The sequence below is a fragment of the Tachysurus fulvidraco genome, chromosome 5, assembly GCF_022655615.1.
Source record: "Tachysurus fulvidraco isolate hzauxx_2018 chromosome 5, HZAU_PFXX_2.0, whole genome shotgun sequence".
In the NCBI taxonomy this organism is placed as follows: Eukaryota; Metazoa; Chordata; class Actinopteri; order Siluriformes; family Bagridae; genus Tachysurus; species Tachysurus fulvidraco.
In genome coordinates this window covers 10,066,317-10,087,691 of record NC_062522.1, presented here as the reverse complement: position 1 = coordinate 10,087,691, position 21,375 = coordinate 10,066,317, and the positions used below count along the sequence as shown (strand labels likewise).

The 21,375-nt window shown below is 38.8% G+C and overlaps 1 protein-coding gene across 2 annotated transcripts in view; it reads left to right on the top strand.

Annotated features, from left to right (window-relative positions):
* kank4 (KN motif and ankyrin repeat domains 4) overlaps window positions 1-21,375 on the top strand; it is a 55,131-nt gene that overhangs the window by 9,052 nt on the left and 24,704 nt on the right. The window lies entirely within an intron of this gene.

Genomic DNA, 21,375 nt, shown 5'->3' with positions numbered 1-21,375 from the left:
GTGTAGCAATAATAATAATACAGATAAAGAAGAACCCAGTGCCAAAAATGCACTTAAGAATAAAGCTATGATAGGAGTGAGCCAGGAAATATGGGCATAGCTCAGAGTGAGAAAATAAATGTTTAAAAAAGCAGAGCTACACCCCGGCCTCGGCCAATATGAAAGAAACATTTCTTGTTGTATCTAACTTACGCAGCCTTGTAGTGCTCATTTATACTGCAGAACTACACTAGCCATTACCCCAAATCACATGGTCCTGTCACATATCTTGATGACTTGCACCTGTTTCCTCTCACTCACTCACTCATTCATTTTCTACCGCTTATCCGAACTTCTGGGGTCACGGGGAGCCATTGCCTATCTCAGGCGGCATCGGGCATCAAGGCAGGATACACCCTGGACGGAGTGCCAACCCATCGCAGGGCACACACACACTCTTATTCACTCACGCAATCACACACTATGGACAATTTTCCAGAGATGCCAATCAACCTACCATGCATGTCTTTGGACAGGGGGAGGAAACCGGAGTACCCGGAGGAAACCCAGAGGGAGAACATGCAAACTCCACACACTCAAGGCACTGTGCCCCCCCCCCCCCCTGTTTCCTGTAACACCTAATTAATACCAATATGTACTGCAGTTCTGATATAGACACCACTTTCCCAAATTGCATACTTATGCACTATTCTGCTCCATTTTGTAGTAAAATAGCGTGTGTTCTTTACATACACAGAACCATGCAGGTATTAAACCATAAAAATTAATTATGGAATGTTGAACACTTCCTGCATTCACTGCTCGTGTGTTTGTTTACATAGAAGAAGCGTGCCAAAGCTACCATGTGCTGATACTGGATGATAGAAATTTTCAAGATGGCTGATGACAAATGTCTTCCACAAATGTTTTAGCTCACGTTGTCTGATTTATTTTTCAATATTATGAAAAATAATGGCAAAATTGCAAAAGTCAAGCATGATGTCGACTGGGTCATTGACTGGGAAATTGCTTATACTGTTAATAAAAGAATTCATGAAGAATTTATATATGTATATACATATATAATAAATGTAAAAAACAGAGATAGAATTGTTAGCACTGTAAGCAAGGTCTGTAAATTTTGGCACCTCATTCATAATTCATTCTCAAGTTCATTTTGATCTCAATTTCGGATGTGCTCGATTTTTTTTAATAATAATGCAAGAGCTTCAGGTACAGATTACATCAAATATCAGAATGATGGAAAAACATGATCTCTGTGACTCTGATCATGGCATGGACAGATGGGCTGGTTTGAGTATTTCAGAGTCTACTGAACTCGGGGGAATTTTCACACAGAACAGTCTCTGGATTTTACACAGAATGGTGTTAAAAAACAAAAATAATAGTGAGTGAGTGACAGTTCACTCACTCACAGTGACAGTTCACTCACTCACACAGTGCAGTGTAGAGGAACCCTTGTTGATAAGACAAGTCAAAATTGGCAGATCGTTTTTCATCTACCAGAACAGTAGCTCTTTACAATTGTGGTGAGCAGAAAAGGGTCTGTTTAGGGTTGATAGACTACAACTGCAGAAGACCACATCAGGTTCCACACTTGTCAGCCAAGAACAGGGAAGCTACAGTATCATGGACACCTATCATGGACTATTACCAAATATTAAAAAGAATTTCTTTATGTCAGCTCATCACCAAGGTGCTTTAGCCTGCAGACCTCTGCTTACTTACTTACGTATTTTGCACCATTCTATGTAATTTCTATAGAGTTGTGTGTAAAAATCCCAGGGGATCGGCAGTTTATTAAGCCCTCATATCAGCCTTTCTGGCATCAAAAACAATGCCATGGTTAAAGTCACAGAAATGACACTTTCCACCATTTTGATCTTTGATGTCAAGATTAACATTAACATTAACATTAACATTAACTCTATCTGCATGATTTTATGCTCTGTGATGTTGCCGCACTATCGGCTGATTGGACAACTGTATGAACGTTCAGGTGCACAGTTGTTTTTTAAGATAATTGCTGAGTGCGTGTTAACTTTGTAACACGTAAGCTTTCTGTCATGTCTGCTTGCTAGGAGTTTCTGGCACCCATGCAGTTAAATACACAGCTTTTACCTTCCTGTAATCCAAACAGTTTAACTCTTGGCATCTGTGAAAATGAATCCCATATTTTACAGAAGATCCACCTTAGAATATCCAAAAATGTATACATATCCTGTGCTTTAAAATAACTAAAGTCAAACTGGGACATGATTTCTTTGTTTACATCACCTTAAAGGCAGGGTCTCCGTTGTTCGAAAGCCAAATTTGACATTTGAAATCACCAAAACAAACACGCCCCTAACCCAAATGGGTCCCACCCCTGTTTTGATATACACACATATACACCAGACAAGTATAACCCAAGTATAAACCAGACAAGTATTGTGGCAGAACCTGCTGGGGCAGCTGACCGAGGGGATTTTTTTTTTTATCAATAAATGAACTCAATGAGTAATACTATGGTAATACAAATGTGTTTTTGTAGTACTGTGTGTTGTACCGTGAAAGGTTTATCTCCGTTTCACGTGGAAGAAGACGGTCAACACCTAGAACCCGAGGCAGAGCCAATGTTAGAGGCAGAGGTCGTAACGTTGCTGCCGATAACATGTAAACAGAAGGCTTGGAGCATGTGCGCATGTTTCAGGCACAAAGACTTGCAGTAACGATTGATTTAATATTCTGAACTTTACTACTTCTTGCCTTATCGTAAGCCTTTCTTCGCATTCTTTCTTTGTTTTTATCCTCCATGTCAATTTTAAAACTGCTTTCTGCTAATGTCACACATGCACACTGAACACTCTCTCCGCCACATATTGACAAGACACGCCCCTTTCTGCTCAATAGCTACACGTTAATTTTGTTTTTGTGTTGTTTGGCGGCCCAACACAGTTTTCTGAAGCATTTCTCAAACAACGGAGACCCAACCTTTAATTTACATTTATTATGATAATGTCAGGATATTATTTGTCAGTTTTCATTCCTAAATGTTGAAGCTGAAATCGATCTGAATAAACATGTGTCTTTCTTCACAATGTAAGCCTGATGTTTAAGAACTAACTTTTTGTTGTTGTTCACTATTTGACAAAAAGTGGTTTTCTATTACATAGTTTTAAAGAGCCTTCTCCTACTACACTATAAAACATTTAGCTCGATTAAGGTATGGGTTAAAAAACTTAACGTAATCCGTTGTCTTGGACTTCTTGTGAGGTAAAACAACACGTTTTTAGGCAGCAGATAAACTTTTGTTTCTCAGTTTAACCATCTTGAAATGTCTTACTGTAGTAAATGCAGCTAGATCTCAGATGGATAAATTGTGAAAAATGATATAATTTAATGTGATTATTACAGCTACCTTCATGAATATATTGTGGTAAAGTATTTCATTCACCATCATCTGATTGTTAAAAGTTCCTGATAGTCATTTTTTTTCAATATGTTCCTTGCTTTTAAGTAGCGGTTGAAATTAATGAAATGTGATCAGAGTTATCAGTCTTTCGGACATTTTGTGCATCTTAAAAGCAGGACCAAAAGGCTTAAGCACCAAAATAAGTCAAGTACATTTTTATTTATAAAGCACGTTTAAAACACCACAAGGCCTCGCCAAAGAGCTGTACAATAGAATGAATAGCACAGCAAATATTTATGCAGAGATATGAACGAATAAATTAAAACTAACTAACTAAAAATAAACTAACTAAAAATAAAAGTTTATAAACACACAAAACAGGAATGTAGGCTTATAACGTAAAATGAAAAGAGAATAAAACACAGAAGGAAAAAATAAGCAGAATATATTGTTTCTAAAATTCACGAAAATGAAGAGACCAAAATGTTTGGTGAATACAAATTTATTGAAGATTTACTTAATTAAATAAGAAAACTGAAATGAAGAACCTAATGAGCTAAAGGATTTCTGCACAAGCCAACTCTAAATACGACAAAAGCTGTATTCTTTTTAGCATAATCACTGTTTTCAGGTCTTAGTGTCTTACTTTACTTAATTATTTCAGAGTATTTTCATTCATGCATTTATTCGATTAATTCAATTTCAATTCAGTTTATTTGTGTAGCGCTTTTAACAATTCACATTGTCTCAAAGCAGCTTTACAGAAGTATAGAAACAAAAAAAAAGAATAAAAATAAATAAATAGATAAAAACATAAATAAATACATCTAAAGTTTAAAATTAATTCTAACTATTAATAAAAAAATTAATTACTATCTATCTCTAATATCTATCCCTAATGAGCAAGCTGGAGGTGTCGGTGGCAAGGAAAAACTCCCTAAGATGATATGAGGAAGAAATGCTGGCCTTGTCCTTCACAACGTATTGTGCACTTCACAGTGGTAATGTAAAAGAAACTGCCCCATGACTCCCTAGAGACTGATTTTTTTTTATTTACAGTCATGAACAAGTGACCTTGGAGGTTACCGTATACATGCTGTTCTGTCAGCTTTATATCTTTTGTATGCTCATTTTTTATGTAACATTCTAAACACATTGGACAGAAAATTCCCAAAATATTTATTAAATTGTTAAAATAGTTTACTTTGAAGTGCTTTTTAAATATTTATTAAATTATTTTTTCCAAAGGTGCATAAAGTATCACAAGAAATGTCTTCGTGTGGAAAGTCTCAGTGAAACGTCTCACTCGGGGGAAAAAAGTGAAGTGAATTTTGTGCACACGTTTTCAAGGTTTTCTCAGTTAAACAGCATGCCATCTCTGGGGAATTATCCCAAATATTATCTCTTAAAACTCTGAACCTTATCAAATCAGATTCCGTAGAAATGCACATGTCGGATAAAAGCTAGTTTGACCCAAGTTCAAACTAAAATGGTGCCAGGTGAGGAGAAAAAATGACATTAAAGGAATGCAGTTTTCCTGCAGCTGCTACCTCTTAAACATTCTCCTGTCTGGGAGATCTAAAGGCTGGAGAGATTCACTGTTGGAGGCTTCTCAGTAGGAAAATTCAGATAACCATAAAAAAAAGCAAGAAAACTAGACGGCAGATCAAAGAGGGATGGGAGTACATTATTGTTTTTCTTCCAGAGGAATGAAAGAAGGCAGAATGTAGAGCAAAGGCCCACAGAGAGAGAATTTCCTCTTTCGAAATATGTGGAACATCGAATACAATCTCTTAAGCTCTTTGTGTGGAAGCATAGACATTATTTTAAGGTTGTTCATTTTAGTGAACTAGAATTAGTTCGACATTTTATTTTAATTCTTGTTTTTATTTTATTTATTTATTTTTCAGTACATCACATCAATTTCATAAATAACCCATTGGCATTAATGTTCGTTTGACTGGTACAGCTCACAATGTTTAGATTTTAGTTTTAAGATTTCAAATCAAATCAAAATCAAATTTTTCAAATCATATTTTATTTGTCACATACACATACATACGGGGTACGATATGCAGTGAAATGCTTTAAAGAATATAAAAAAAGTATAAAAAAAAAGCCAAAAAAATAAAATGAGAATAAAATAATAAGAATTAAAAAAATATGAAATATATGGAGAATATGAAGAAATAATGTATATACATATACATAAATGTGTAAGCATTTATTGTCATATGCACAGTAAGGAAACAAGTTTCCTAGTACAATGACATTTTTGCTTTGCTGTCCACAGTGAATGCTTGACAAGTACAAAAAAGAAAGAAACTATGTAAAAATGAAAAAACATTTTCACATCAGAGGGATGAATTGGAATAAACATAAATACAAACATAGTTTTAAAAAATAATAAACTATGCAGCAGATAAACTATGTAAATAAAGAAACAATGTGCAAAACAATGTTACGGTGCAAAAATTAAATACCACTATAGATGTAATAGTAATATAAACAATGTACAAATTAAATGCAACTGTGGATAATGATAGAAATGGCATTAAAATGAACAGTATACAGTTGCTTATGTTGCTTATACAAGAAAAAATAGCCACTATATTATTGAGTAATTATATTATTTTTAGACTACTACAAGATTGACTAACATCCAGATCTGAATTTGGGGCTGAGTTACAGGCCTTTAGCAGACGCATACAAAGTATTTAGTACGACCTTTCCTGTAGTCGTTGCTTCAGAAGCGAAGATGCACAAGCTGCTCTGAATAAGTGAGAAAATGTATTGCAAAGTATATTTTTAAATGATTCTCACTTTATTAAGGTCATTCAGTTAAGCTCATATCCTGTAGCGTTGAGGTTGCTGTTTGTGGAAATGTTTTTGATGTTTTTGTTCTTTATACATAGAAATAGTGCAAAATTATATAACACTATATTGTGCCTTATTGAAGAGCTAGCTAACATTTTTGGACCTTAGTCAATCAATACTCTGAGCATGGAACATGAGGCATGGGGATCTAATAAATTACACATAAAGATAAATACTAATATTTATCTTCTTTGGTAATCATTAACCAGTGTTGCCATGTTTAAACAAACTGTCCGTCACAAATAAATCTCAAAAACAAATAAAAAAAAACAAAAAAACGACACCCCTGAAACTAGCCCAAATAAATTTAGTACCCGCAGATGTTTTTTTTCTTTTTCTTAGCTTTTGTGTGGGAAACGAGGTCACTGTGGTACATGCATAAATGATGTACAGTACAGACATTATCCACTCCATAATCTCACTTTCTCTCTCCCAAGCTGCAATATATCTTAAAATAGTTCTGTACGTCTAAGACACACAGTCTTGCACTCACACTTTACCTTCGTTTTTCTCAAATGTATTCTGATTATTTTCTATAAAACAAGATCTTGGTTGCAGCAGGGTTTTTTTTTTAACATTCCCAATTTGATGTAAAAGATAGCAACCTTAGTAACCCTGTTGTTTACTGTCTTTCCACTGCTCCTGCTCCAGTGAAAATATTCACAGTACAAATATAGAGAGATGTGATTCCTGCCCCAATAAATCTTTGTTTGCATTCATTGCAGTTCTCCTTTTGACCAGTAAATCCATTAAAAAAATTTATCGATCTAGAAAGGAAACTACCCCACGACTGAATAAGATCGAAGAATTTGAGCAAATCAATGCAAATTCAGCTTATAGTTGTTATATAAAAGGAATCAGGGAAAATAGGCAAGCCTAAAGATCTGAACAATTCTGACAATTTGGCCAGAGCATCTCAAAAACAGCAGGCCTTGTGGGGTTGTTCACGGTATCCAGTGACAGTACCTACCAAAAGTGGTCCAAGAAAGGACAACAATGAAGAGCAACAGTGTCATGGGCACCCAAGGCTCACTGATTAGCATGGGGACTGAAGGTCAGCCCGTCTGCTCTGATCCCATAGAATAGGCAGTGAAGCACAACATGGCATCATGATAAGCTGGTGGAAGCAGTGTAATGTTTTGGGCTGGATGTTCTGCTGGAAAAAAAAATGTGTGTCCTGGCATTTCTGTGGATGTTCTTTTGACACATATCACCATCCTAAACATTGCTGCAGATCAAGTACACCTCTTCATAGCAACTGTATTCCCTAATGGCAGTGGTTTCTTTCAGCAAGGTAATATGCATTGGGCTCTAAATCAGACTGAGCGTCTGTGGGCTGCGCTGGACAAACATGTCTGACCCAAGGAAGCCCCAACTCACAACTTACTGGATTTAAGGGATCTGCTGCTAAAGTCTTGGTGCCAGATGCTACAGCATCAGAGGTCTTGTAGAGTCCATGACTCGATGGGTACACAGGTGCAATATCTGTGTGTATATATATATATATATATATATATGTCACGGTGTGACAAAGGCGAGAGGGATCCAAATGCAGTAAGTAATCCGTTTAATGAGCGAACACAGATGACCAGGCAGACAAACACAAGGCAGAACACTCAGAGAACAGAGAACCAAACACCAACAACGACCAACAATAGGGAAGTGAACAGACAGAGTAAATATAGTAGACAGGAGCCAATCACAAAGCAGAGACGATTAGAGACAAAGACAAGACACCTGGGGAAGTGATAGAATGTAATTAGAGTCCGTGGTGAACAATGAGTGGGCAGAGCAAACAATTAACATCAGGGAGAGACAGCAGACAGAAACAAGGGGAAAACACGGACAGACACGTTACAGAGCCCCCCCCTACGAGTGGCTTCCAGACGCTCCCAAGTACACAAAACCCAGTCCAGGAGGGTGGAGCGAAGGCGCCACCAGTGTGGGAGGGCGGGTCGGGTCCGTGTAGTGGTGGCGCCAGACGAGCAGGAGGCCGGGGCGGAGCCGGCAGAGCAGGAGGCCGGGGCGGCGCCGGAGGTGGAGCCGGAGACCAGAGCAGGACCGGAGACCAGGGTGGTGCCGGAGGCGGAGCCAGAGACCAGAGCAGGACCGGAGACCAGGGTGGTGCCGGAGGCGGAGCCAGAGACCAGAGCAGGACCGGGGACCAGGGTGGTGCCGGAGGCAGAGCCAGAGACCAGAGCAGGACCGGAGACCAGGGTGGTGCTCTGGGCCTGTGAACAGGGACAGGAGGTAGAAGGGCTGGCAAGTCCAGCGAAACAAAACACAGGAAAAGAGAAACATGCATAGGTTCAGGCCAGGCAGAGAGTTCAGGTAGTTTGGGTGTCATGATGTCGACCGCGTTCTCCGACTCAGTCATTTCAGTCGACCCGGCCAATTCGGCCGGTTCAGTCGACCCGGTCGGTTTGGCAGGTTCCGTCGACCCGGTCGGTTCGGCAGGTTCCGTCGACCCGGTCGGTTCGGCAGGTTCCGTCGACCCGGCTGGTTCCGGCGACCCGGCTGGTCCAGCTGGCGGCTTAGGGATGCCGGCCGCCCGAGCCGACCTCATTGGGGTATCCGCCAGTTTGGAGACCAGCCGGTTAGCACGGACCTCAGCCGAGCTTGCCGGTACGGTAGCCATGGGAACTGGCTCAATCACGGGTGTGCATGGGACTGGTCTGGGCCGAGGCACTGTGGAGCATTCGGGCGTCCGTGGCTGATTCCACTCTGTGGCCCACGGACCCCGATGCTTGCTGCCCCCCCAAAAACAATATTTACGGCCGGCTTCCGTCTTTACACTGCTCAAGCTTAGCGCGGACCCGCCCAAGAGCAACGCCAAGTTGACAAAGTCCGAGAATGACTATCTCCCGGCTAGATGGCATTAAATGGCATACCTTGCTCTTCAGTCCATGCCTGAAAATGTCTTTTAGGGCCTTCTCCCCAAAGTTGACCTCGTTGCACAGGTCCACGAATACCTCCGTGTATTCCTCGACTGGGGCGTCCTCCTGACGTAGGCAAAACAGGATTTCTGCTGGATCCATGTGGTTGGTCGTTCTGTCACGGTGTGACACGGTGAGGCAAAGGTGAGAGGGATCCAAATGCAGTAAGTAATCCGTTTAATGAGCAAACACAGAAGAACAGGCAGACAAACACAAGGCAGAACACTCAGCAGAGAGCAGAGAGCAGAGAACAGGGAACAGGGAACAGGGAACAGGGAACAGGGAGCAGGGAACAGGGAACAGGGAACAGAGAACCAAACACCAACAACGACCAACAATAGGGAAGTGAACAGACAGAGTAAATATAGTAGACAGGAGCCAATCACAAAGCAGAGACGATTAGAGACAAAGACAAGACACCTGGGGAAGTGATGGAATGTAATTAGAGTCCGTGGTGAACAATGAGTGGGCAGAGCAAACAATTAACATCAGGGAGAGACAGCAGACAGAAACAAGGGGAAAACACGGACAGACACGTTACAATATATATATATATATATATATATATATATATATATATATATATATATATATATATATATATATATATATAATATATTTCTTTATTTTTTTGTGAAATGAATTGTCATTATTTGAGTACAACCCAGAGATCTTGAGGAAATCACTAGGTATATTATCGTATAAATGACATATCAGCGTTGATATTTTTTCAGTGCAGTGTTCTTTATGAGATATATTTGTTGTGGCTTTAGAGACAAGTATCAACAGCATTGTTATAGAAACCATATTCTTTATATCATCACACATCTCTTTCCTCAGCAGTGTGCTTCACCAACCACTAATGACCCCCCATAGAAGCAGAAGCTTTTCTTTTGTTGTAAAAACAGAACTGAGGATAAAGAATATTTCCAGTTGTTGTGAAGTGTGCATGGTCTGTGTTTTTGATTGAAACACAATCCTTGACTACATCATAGACAGAAACGCCCGCTTGTCTTTCACATCTTTGGGTCCTTTCTTATGTTTTTTTCTTATCAAATGTTGTCTTTTCATGTTGGCTTTCTAATATGATCTGTTTGAATTCTCCAAGGTTGTTGTGGTTATTTTTGAAGCATTCTCTCTCCATATTGAACTAGACTGAATAAGAAATTGCTCTGGGGCTTTAGGATCTATTTATTTATTTATTTATTTATAATCATCGTTAGCTTACAGAATGCTTGTGTAGGTTTTGGTGAAAAGAATCAGAATCTATAATAGATTGACGATTGTCTTTGAAATCACTTTATGTGCTGAAAGCTTGACATAAAGCTTTATGAGGTGAAAGCTTGATAACAGCTAGCTGCTGATTAATCGATTAAGTATTATGGAAATAGGAAGATTGTACCTATTTTTTCCCACCTGATTTCTGAATGTTGTGCTGCGTTCCAATTCGCTTACTTATGCTTTGCACTGAAAGTATGTATTCCGTGTATATAAAAAGAGTATACATCTACTGTGGCATACTAACATGTCATGTAAACGTTTTTGAATTTCAGCTTTTCTTACATAAATGATTTAATTTAACATTCACATGGTTTATTTTTTTGGTTCTGCAAAATGGTGCTATACTCCTCCTCCCTAGTGCAAGGAGTTAAGGACAACATTAGCTGGAAAAATAAATGTCCACGGTTCCACCCTTTAAAAATCTTTTAGGAAAAGCAGACCATCTGGGTATCTTTGGGATATTTATTTACTATAGTATTAACATACTACAATATGGGACTCACTAATTCATATCTAAAATGCAGAAACGAAGTTTCCTTTTTGAAATAATAACCCAAAAAGACTACATATCTGGGCCTGTACCAGCAGTGAGCCCATTTATACTTGGGTCTTTCCCACCCGATCAAAGTTAGATTTTTTTTCATTTATAGCCAAAGGGAAAAATAACAGTAAATACCAGCATATTTTCTAACTTCTGATTGGGTGGGCAGACTACAGCCAATGGACGATGATCTGTCTCTGCAGTAGTCCAACACAAACCTTGACCCCACATCACAGAATAGTTTTCACCACTCACTTCACACTACCTTCAGTTCAACACACCTAAAGGCTCAAATTCTGTGCTTCCATACTTTTATTTTTATGAATGCTAATAATTGACCGACATTTTATTATGTTTATAAGATTGATGTTGCAACATGTGTTCTTCGTCCACTTAAGTCTTTTCCCACATCGAATCATCGGTTTCCACCTAACTCTATCCTCGGCATCCTCTACTCTCACACCAGTTACCTTCTCGTCCTCTTTTATCACATCCATATATCTCCTCTTTGGCCTTTCTCTTGACCTCTCACCTGGCAGCTTCATCTCCAACATCCTTCTACCAATATAACCATCTCCCTTCTCTGTACATGTCCAAACCATCTCAATCTATCTTCTCTGACCTTGTCCCCAAAACAGCCAACCTGAGCTGTCCCTCTGATGTGCTCCTTCCTGATCCTGTCCATCCTCGTCGCTCTGTAAAACAATACTAGTGCTGCCTGTGTTGGTGGTTAGTGGACATTGTAAATATTAGATATTGGAACAACTTGATTAGTTGTTAGAGCCACTACCACTCATTGCCCAACATTATTTGCACCAGCACACCCTAATATAATTGGCTGGAACCGGCCCTGCTACATATTGAAATCGGTTGTGATTTATCACATGAAGTCAAAATGATTGTTTATAGAAGTAGATGAGGACCAAACAATTGTTATTCAGGCACGATAGCTAAAAATGTAGAACTGAAGGAGGTTGTACTCTTTTCCATGATTGTACACAATATGGCCAAATGTATGTAAACACCTTTTGGATGAATTGGAATGCAAACTGCACCCCGAGTCTCCTGGAATAACATCATTCCCTAAATTCACTAGTGCTCTTGTGGCACTGTGAGCAGAAATCCCCACAGCCACAGTCCAAAATAACTAAAAAAATAAATAAATGGAAAGCCTTTCTGAACGAGTGGAGCTTTTTATAAGAGAAACGAGAAAAAATCTTGAATATGATTTTCAAAAAGCAGATATGGACATGATTGTGAGGTGTCTACATACTTTTGGCTGTTTATGTATTTATTATATTTGAATTACTAGTGCATTAGTATTAAAGATATCGACCTCACTGGCGCATTACTGCAAAGAATCATAGATATGTACTTCATTACAGTAAAAAGGGGTTTTCTCAGTCACACATCTGCAAAATTATATTCTTTTCTTTTCTTATATCTTTTTAATCATCTGTTTATTTTCCTTATTCGGCACATTCCACATCTTTATGTGGGTTCTATTTTCCAAAATCTTAGTTTATCGTGAATTATCTCGTTTAGCATACCCTTCATTAAACTTCTAAAACAAAAAAGGCTTCATCTTAGTCTTTACCATTTCGCCATGTGCAGTCCATCATTTTGTACACATTTTCATTCCTCATATAAATAAATCAAACCAGAGAAAGCAAACACACATTTACCCATGTGGGATGCTTTAAACGGTCAGAAACAAAGTAATTGTATGGGACTTTTAAACTTTTACCAAATTATGAGTTTTGTTTCTTTTCTTGTAAAAAAAAAAAACCCCACAAAGCAAACAAAGGGAATTCGGCTAAGGATGATAAGTACAGATAAGGTTTCGCTGTATCTTGTTTGGCCAAAGTCAGAAAGTTTGGAGACGTAGGCTAAGCTGCATACTTTCCAAAACCATACAGCCCAGTTATGCTACATTAATCTCTAAATAATAGTCTGCCAAATGGCACTTCTCTTGGACTGATTGAAACATTGCTGATTGTTAGATAGTGTAAACACATAGCACACAGGAGACTAACTTCACATTCAATATTTTCCTTAATTAATGAATTAATTAAACATTTGTCTCATTAGAGTGGAATTTTTATCAGATGGTTCTGAGCTTTTAATTGTGAAAGTATGTATGTGAAAGCAAATTCAGAACGTTTCTATTCTATTTGAACCCTCATGCATAGTCTCAGTGTGATCACATATCAGATGACTCCTGTAGTCAGTATCAGGCTACTAGCTCCTCGGCTGGTTTTAGACACAGTGAAGTACGTCGCATGTGTTTTACACCTGCATGCAGGATAACACCTGTGGATTAGCATTGACTCCCGTGATGTACTTTTTACTTGTATTTAATATGTAAGTGTGAATTGTTCCTGAAGCTGTGTTTGTTTTCTTTGGTATTGCTCATTTAACAAACTAACGAAGGCAGTCAATTAGCTGCAAAAGAAAAAAATGTTTAGATCATTTCATTTTGAATGATACTCAAGGCCCATTTTTTGGTCTGAGATCATTAAGGTGTGTCTCACAAGCCCGCATTTTAGATTCGTTAGAGAGCATAATACATTAAGTATGCAGAGAGCAACATCTTGTTACATTTCCAGCACTTAGCAGACACCCTTATCCAGAGAAACTTACATTATTATCAACTAAGCAATTGAAGGTTATGGGACTTGCTATGGGGCCCAGCAGTGGCAGCCTGGTGGACATGGGATTTGAACTCACAACCTTCAGATTGGTAGTCCAGCACCTTAACCACTAGGCTACCACATCCCCAGAACAAGCTACTGTCACAGAATTTTTTTTCCTGTTTTTTAGGAGCACCGTTTTCAGTTTAGAAACTATATCTTTTTTCTTTTTTTTTTATAAATTGCTCATTGTGTCTCTGTGTTTTATTGTGGAAAACTATAACACATACTGTATGTGCGTTTAAATATGAATACGTATGAATCAGATTGCAGCCTTCAACATTCTGAAGGTTGTGATCATGAAATATACAGAAGATATCATGGGTGAAACTTCTGGGGTTCACACTGCTTGTTGAAGCCAGTTGACTGTTTGTGTGTTGTTGACTTGACAACCGATCACGTATTTGATCAGTCTTTGGTCATTTCATAGAAAAAGAAATCTTTGGTGTTGATCGATGCCATTGTTCGGTTGATAGTCAGTCTACGGTGCAGTACATACTCGAAATCATACTGAATCGATCATGTTTATTAAACAGAGGATTATTGAGGATCTCTGTGTAACTCATGATGATAGAAAGGGTTAAACATGGACAGGTACAATATTTTCAGAAGGAAGGCAAATCCAAAGAGTAAACATTGTCTGAGCAAAAAAAGTCTAAACCTGATAAAAGCATTCAAAGTAAATATAGCTCAGAACATTCACAAACTCTAGGACTGCAAGGTTTTGCAATAGTGCATACCGATGTTTAGACTTTATTTATTCTGAAAACAAGAAATTGCTGTAAGAAATTACAGATTGTTTGAACCCAGAATCCACTCCAAGATACAGATCAGAAAGAACTCATTCCCAAAAAGGCTTAAATATCATAAGACAGTACTTGAATTGTCTTGATTAAATGTTAGTAAGGGAGCAGCAGCAGGTCATCACGGACTGTCACTACAGAAAGGGTAAAGGTGACCGTAATTACCGTTTAAAGATATCTGGCTAGATGGTAACATCACCCAGACATTTGGGAGACACACAGTTCTTACACTCAGTTATATATTGCAAAACCCCATTTAAACTACAAATAGGAAAAAAACATTTGAAATGTTTGAGCAGGATTTGTCCTGTGTTCTACCTATCCCGGAAACCTATCCCAAGTGTAGACCTCACCTGTCCTGGTCTGCTGTGATGTATTAGTAATAGTAAAAATATCTAAGGACAAGAACATTGAGTAATATTTGTGATTAAATCTTTGACATTCATTCATTCATTTTCTACCGCTTACCCGAACTACCTCGGGTCACGGGGAGCCTGTGCCTGTCTCAGGCATCATCGGGCATCAAGGCAGGATACACCCTGGACGGAGTGCCAACCCATCGCAGGGCACACACACACTCTCATTCACTCACACACTCATACACTACGGACAACTTTCCAGAGATGCCAATCAACCTACCATGCATGTCTTTGGACCGGGGGAGGAAACCGAAGTACCCGGAGGAAACCCCCGAGGCACGGGGAGAACATGCAAACTCCACACACACAAGGCGGAGGCGGGAATTGAACCCCCAACCCTGTAGTTGTGAGGCGAACGTGCTAACCACTAAGCCACCGTGCCCCCCCCCTTGACATGCATTAGCAAAGTAAATTTGCTTTATTTCTTAATTATATTTGTTTGTATCTGCTGTCAAATTTTGCTTGAACATATGGCTTCTGATGTAGCATTGCTGCTTTTTAGCCTTCAATAATTATAATCATTAGACATCTTAAAGCATGTGTGTGTGTGTGTGTGTGTGTGTGTGTGTGTGTGTGTGTGTGTGTGTGTGTGTGTGTGTGTGTGTCATGTCATGTCTATATTTTTTTCTGTTGCAATTAGACACACATCAGAATCTCCTCAAAAATAGCTTTTTCCTATGGGAAAATCACATCGCTGATACACAAATAACCACGCATTTGCACACGAAGACAAACAGCAGGCTTCTCTTGGGCTTCTTTGTCAGGCTGATGATGATGATGATGATGATGATGATGATGATGATGATGTGGCATACTGAGAGAGGGCTGTGCTCACATCTTCATTTTCTCTTAAATACAGCATGAGAATAAAGAGATAACTGATGAACAGCTGGAGAAGTATTTTGTGGTCAGGAAAATGGAAAGGATTATTAAAAAGAAGGAATAAATGAATAAGTCTGCAGCCAGGAATAATGACAGAGTTCATGTTCATCTAAATGGAATGTTTTGTAGATTTTTATATCTATTCTATCTAGTATATTTAAACATATGAAGGGATATTTATGACTTACAAAGTGATATTTCTACTGTCTAAGAGCATAAATTCAAATTCAAATAAAATTGTATTTGTATAGTGCTTTTAACAATGGACATTGTCTCAAAGCAGCTTTACAGAACATAAGAAATATAATACAAAAAGTTTAGTATTATACAAAGATTAATATTACACTTATATTTAAATGTGTTTATATTTATTCCCAATGAACAAGCCTGAGGTGACTGAGGTGACTGTGGTGAGGAAAAACCCCCTTAGATGGAAGAGGAAGAAACCTTGAGAGGAACCAGACTCAAAAGGGAACCTCATCCTCATTTGGGTGACACTGGAGGGTGTGATTATAAATATACAGTCCTACATTTGTGTACTGATGAGGAGGTTGTTGTCCTCAAAGACCACATGGCATCTCCTCTTGATCCTCTTGACATTTGATCAGGTTTCAAAATTGATTGGATTTATTATGTATTAAATAAACATCAAATACACGCTCTTATTTAATTGTGAACATAGTTTCATATGCAATATAATAATAATAATAATAATAATAATAATAATAATAATAATAATAATAATAATAATAATTATTATTATTATTTTTTTTTTTTACAGATCACTAGTGGATTCGTCAAATTATTGCCAAAAAGCTTTTCTTAAACAATTTTTTATCAGACATTTAGGCAGGATTTTAACTGATTATTTAGGCTCGTTTGTATTCACTTCATATCTTTCCATCTAAAAAGTTGCTATTTGCTAATAGACTGTACATCAAAGCTGTCTCGATAAAAATGCTCAAAGGCATCCCTGAAAGCTTTGTGCACTTTTTGGGTAAATCAATAATACCAAATCACTTTGCTTATTAAGGCAGCATGCTGAAATGTTGGGCTCCTATTCTTTTTTTTTTACACAGTGTATCTCAGTTTTTCTCATTGCGTGGGTGGCTTTGTTCTCTGGACTGTTGCCCTGATTTAGAGGTGGCAGTTTAAACCTAAGTTACCCTAAATAAGAGCCTTATCATCCTCTCTCACGCGGCACTTTTCCTCAGGAAGACTATTCAGACTTCCCGTTATCTCACTTTCTCCTCTGCACTCCTCTCTCCGTCCCAGTGACTCTATCACAGCTGGACACTGCACATCTTTTCTCTCACGCTTTCATTCCTGGCATTCTTTCCTTCTTTCCTCCTCCTCCTGGCTTATGTTTTGTTGTTGCTTCACATCACATCATGCTGTTCATGCTGTATGCTGTGATAGTGATATTAGACTTAACCTTTATTGTCCGTTCTCTCAATTATTTATGACTCTTGCTCACTTCACAGTTAGTTACTGTTATCATCCTCAACATATCCACTAAGTGCACCCTAATGATCAGGCAGGTTTAGTAGGAATAGTTTAGGTTTTATTTGTCACTGAATTAATCTACAAGTTAGTCATCATGTTATATGACGATATGCAATACCTTTATGCTACCGACCAGAGAGCGTAAACATATCTTCTATACTCAAATCCTAACTCAAAAGCCATGTACTGGGTGTCATAGCTCAGTAGGAAAGGGTTTGATTACCAATCAGACGGTTGTGAGTTCAAATCCCTGGTCCACTATGCTGGGGCTCTGAGCAAGTCCCTTCATGATCAGCTGCCTACTAATGTGAACTTGTTAAAAAATATGCATTGCTGTTTAGCCGGATTACATGTGAACAGAAAACATGGTATGAACTGGAATATAGAGCAATTACATGTCTTTGTACTTAGTAATGGGTGCTTTGTTTTGCTGGGTCATATTTTTTTTATTTTTCTATGTTACTTCTTGGGGGGCACGGTGGCTTAGTGGTTAGCATGTTCGCCTCACAGTTTGTTTCCCGCCTCCGCCTTGTGTGTGTGGAGTTTGCATGTTCTCCTCGTGCCTCGGGGGTTTCCTCCGGGTATTCCGGTTTCCTCCCCCGGTACAAAGACATGCATGGTAGGTTGATTGGCATCTCTGGAAAATTGTCCGTAGTGTGTGATTGCATGAGTGAATGAGAGAGTGTATATGTGCCCTGCGATGGGTTGGCACTCCGTCCAGGGTGTATCCTGCCTTGATGCCCGATGACGCCTGAGATAGGCACAGGCTCCCTGTGACCCGAGAAGTTCGGATAAGCGGTAGAAAATGAATGAATGAATGTTACATATTTAGTTTTTATGTTTTTTCACCCATTACATTATCATACACATAGGCTGTCTTATTTATAATCACTATTTAGCTTTTATCTTAATCTAAGCCCACTAAAAATAGAATTGACCCAATATAACTCACACACACACACACACACACACACACACACACACACACACACACACACACACACACACACACACACACACACACACACACGTCTCTAAACCTGCTATATTTCCCATGTCTTATAACAGATTCCTGACTGCTCATATAGAAAGAGTGACACAAAACGGAGAAAGAAAGACAAACTGAAAGATCGGTGATGAATATGCAGGCTTTCTCTAAATATAGCTGTGAAATGTTTCCACAACTGTAAAAGTGCCAGTGCACACGTTTTCTGAATCATGTATCCCTTAGAGGCAGGAGTGCAGTGTACAATTCATTTAGCATATTTTTGCACTGAAATTTACGACATTGCAAATGCTAGACATTTTTCTTCTTGTCATTTCAGTCTATTTTGCTTGGGTCTTTTTTCATACTCTGGTATTGTGCAGATCGCCTTTTACTATTTTTCCATCTTAGCATGAACAAGTGAGATGTCAGGGTGTCTCTTTCGGTTTTGGCCGAAATGATATGTTATGCTTAATAGGACGTGTCACTGTAAACCTCCACGAATGACCCACGGATGACAAAGATCTGGTTGTAAAGATAGAAGTAGAAGCAGACGCCATACATGGAACTTTATATAGCATGCACAGGAAATGTGGATAAATTATATCAGGGACGGTAAGTGAAATAACACACGGAGCCACATGATTAATGCATGTGGGTGTGTTATGTTTGTGCTATGTGAAGATTTTCACATGCACTGGATTTTGCCTGTTTTCTGAAGAATGCAAAGCTAGACCAACCATGTGCTCTGTTCCAGCTTTCTTTATTGTCTCTTCTGTTTAGACGATTAAGAAAACAAGCGGTCCTGCTGATTTGTTTGTGTGTGTGTGTGTGTGTGTGTGTGTGTGTGTGTGTGTGTGTGTGTGTGTGTGTGTGTGTGTGTGTGTGTGTGTGTGTGTGTGTGTGTGAAAATGAGTGTCAGTAGGGGAGGAGGTAGAATTGGTGGTAGGTAGTGTTGTCTCAATTTAGCTGAGCTAGCCAGATAGCACAGACAAGAGGAATGCAAATGGACTTTCATTAGTCAAATCAATCCTCTGGTGCAAAATGCAGTACATGCAAAAGCAGTTCTAAAAGCACTGCACCTGAATATGGTGTGCATTACGTCTGTGATCAGTCAGTGTCTGTATGCACCTCTGCGATTCGTAAATTTACAGATGATGACTTGAGGAACTGTGTATGTCTCGGCCGTTCTGTACTCACCACCAATCCTTCACTCCTGTCCTGTAAAAGCACAGCACTGACACCGGCCTATGACTCACTCAGCTGCACTGTGAAATATAACCACAGCAAAGCCATCGCGAGTCTGGCATCGGTAAATCTCCCCACTGCTCGTCTGAATTTAATAACCGTCTCAGGATGGACGGACCTGCAAATGGAAAAGAAAAGCGTTGCTCTGAAGCACAGCTCCTGATAAAGTCGGCCAGTTTGACTGAGCCATGGCTGAGCAGAGGTTTGCTACACTACAGGATTTATACAGAGATTAGTTACTACAAATAAAAGGAAGAGGATAAATCTGGTTAAAAAAAGTAGTTCTTGTTCACTGATAATAATATATTTTATGTACGTGTGTTGTCCTTGATGACTGTTGATTGATTGATTGACTGAATGATTGAACCAATAGTTCTTGTCCACTGATTATTTTTTATTTACGGGTAGTAATTTGTGCCTGGTTTGTTATTGAGTCTTGTATACTGATATTAATGTTATGATGTAATAAGGCAGGGTCTCCGATTTTTGAGAAGTGCTTCAGAAATCTGAGTCGGGCCGATAATAAACAAAAATCAAAACAAAAATCAAAACAAACGTGTAGCCAATGAGCAGAAGGGGCGGGCTTGTCAATATGTGGCGGAGAGAGTGTTCAGTGTGCATGTGTGACATTAGCAGAAAGCGGTTTTAACATTGCAATGGAGGATGAAAGTGAAAGAAAGTGAAGAAAGGCTTACGATAAGGTAAGAAGTAGGACGTGTTAATATAGGATCAGCTTTCCAGCACTGGAGAGAACTGAAAGAGCAGGAAGTTGGAGCATATTCACAGATTGGAGTTTCACGCGTCAATAACTCCTGAGCTAAATGCTGTTACTACACAAATAACACCTCTTTTCTATCGTAGTAATGTAGAGAGGCAGCTACAACCGCGTTTTGTGTAGTAACAGTGTTTAGCTCAGGAGTTATTGACTCGGGAAACTCAACTTTACTTAAGATGCCGAGGCGCTTTTTTCCTTCTCGATAGGTGAGTAACGTTGGTTTTGCTTTGTTACACAGAACTAATATATGCCTTTGCCCTTTACATGATTATGCTTGTGTGTCATTTTTGCTTGTTTGTTTATCTGCAATCGTATTGTTCTTCCCTTCAGCTATGATAAAGACACATTTCTTTCCAATAGTTGCCTGGGTTACGTATGTATGTGTGGGCGGAGCTATAAATACAGGGGCGGGACCCATTTGGATTAGGGGTGTGTTTGTTTTGGAGATTTTAAATGTCAACATTGGCTTTCAAAAATCGGAGACCCTGCCTTTAAGGTCCTTTAACAACATCAGTTATCAGTTAACATCAGTTAATACCTTTATCTAAGCTAACCCATCAGTAATAGTAAATATGATCTAAACTCTTACTATTTGCAATAATATAACTGTACTAAATATACTTTCCAATCCTGTTACACATAATTATTACTAACTATAAAATGCTGTAGTTTTTGTGAGCGAAGAAGACGTGTTTTGACACATATACAGTACAGTGCAATATGATGAATATAAACCTGTTCACTGTAAAAATTTCAACAAAATTCATTGATGTGCTTTAATAACTAAGGGTAATGTACTGTATATGAATTGCTAGACTACTGATATGACAATGTCCTAGTCAGAGAAGTTAGTGTGGAGGGATTGATAATAGGGTGTGTGTGTGTGTGTGTGTGTGTGTGTGTGTGTGTGTGTGTGTGTGTGTGTGTGTGTGTGTGTGTGTGTGTGTGTGTGTGTGAGAGAGAGAGAGAGAGAGAGAGAGAGAGAGAGAGAGAATAGACTTATCATAGCATGGTTAATGATTGCCCCTCCACCCA